The sequence below is a fragment of the Mastomys coucha genome, unplaced genomic scaffold (assembly GCF_008632895.1).
Source record: "Mastomys coucha isolate ucsf_1 unplaced genomic scaffold, UCSF_Mcou_1 pScaffold19, whole genome shotgun sequence".
NCBI lineage: Eukaryota > Metazoa > Chordata > Mammalia > Rodentia > Muridae > Mastomys > Mastomys coucha.
The window spans coordinates 23,517,980-23,519,097 of NW_022196901.1; the positions used below are offsets into that span (position 1 = coordinate 23,517,980).

Below are 1,118 nucleotides of genomic sequence, written 5' to 3' on the forward strand. Positions count from 1 at the left end.
CTCTCTCTCTCTCTCTCCTCCTCTCTCTCACACACACACAAACACATAAATACAAGTATACATCCACATTACACAGACATTTGCACACACATACATACAGTTGCACTCATACACACAAATGCACATACTTGTACACATAGACACATAGAAGACAGATACACATAGACACTCACACATATATAAGAAGACACACACATAGACATACACACACACACCACAAAGGCCCAAGACATACAAGCCAGCTTCAGTGATATCATACATCAGTCTTGGGAATTAAACATCTCATTTCATGGCATAGGAAGGTGTATCTTCCCCAAATTAACGCCTCACCTAAACAAGACCACTGCCACGTCCCCTCTATATCTAGGACAGGAAAGAAAGAACAAAAGAAAGGAAGGAAGAGAAGAATGGAGGGAGAGATGGAGGGAGAAGGGAGGGAAGAAGGAAGAAAGGAAGTGAGGAATGGAGAGAGAGATGGAGGGGTAGGGAGGTAGGGAGGAGGGAGGGAGGGAAGAAGAAAGGAAGGAAAGAAGGAAGGAGATGGTTGAGAAGCAGAAAGGGTACCAGTGGACTCACGAGACATTTGATTCAGTCTTCTTGGGGAAGTACAGATAGCCAGGCCACATGTGACACTCAGAAACTCAGAGACACCTCAGGGGAAGAAAATCTTAGTCTAGGAGGCTTCAGCTGGAAAAAAATGGTCCTGGGGCGAATCAGGAAAAGAAACCTAGTTAAGGAGTAGATACCACAATAACCTATACAACAGGAGAGGCTTGTGACAATGGGGCCAAATGAGCTGTCACTTTACTATAAAGCGTAAGAAAAAGAACTAGACCCACAGCTAAAGATAAACTAGGGGCTCTGATCCACAAGGCTGAGCTCCAAGAAGCAGGCTAAAGTATTGTGAAGTGAGCCCAGGTATAAGGCAAGGCACATGAGTAAATGCTAGCAGGCTTAAACAACCATCTATGCTTCTGCCTTAAGTAGGAACTGGGGGAGGGGAGAGTCTGTAGGTGTGAATCTGCGAGAAAAGAAATTGGTAATCACTGGCAATCACTGACAAAACTTCTGATACTCATCTGTCTGCTAAACCTTGTCTTCAAATCTGCAGCCCCAGG

At 44.7% G+C, this 1,118-nt stretch overlaps 1 long non-coding RNA gene across 1 annotated transcript in view; it reads right to left on the reverse strand.

Annotated features, from left to right (window-relative positions):
- Positions 1 to 698, reverse strand: part of LOC116097593 — a 1,765-nt gene extending 1,067 nt beyond the window's left edge. The window contains exon 1 of the long non-coding RNA XR_004121480.1: positions 577 to 698. This is a non-coding gene — a long non-coding RNA (uncharacterized LOC116097593). The remainder of the gene's footprint in view (positions 1 to 576) is intronic.
- Positions 699 to 1,118: the final 420 nt, after the last annotated feature.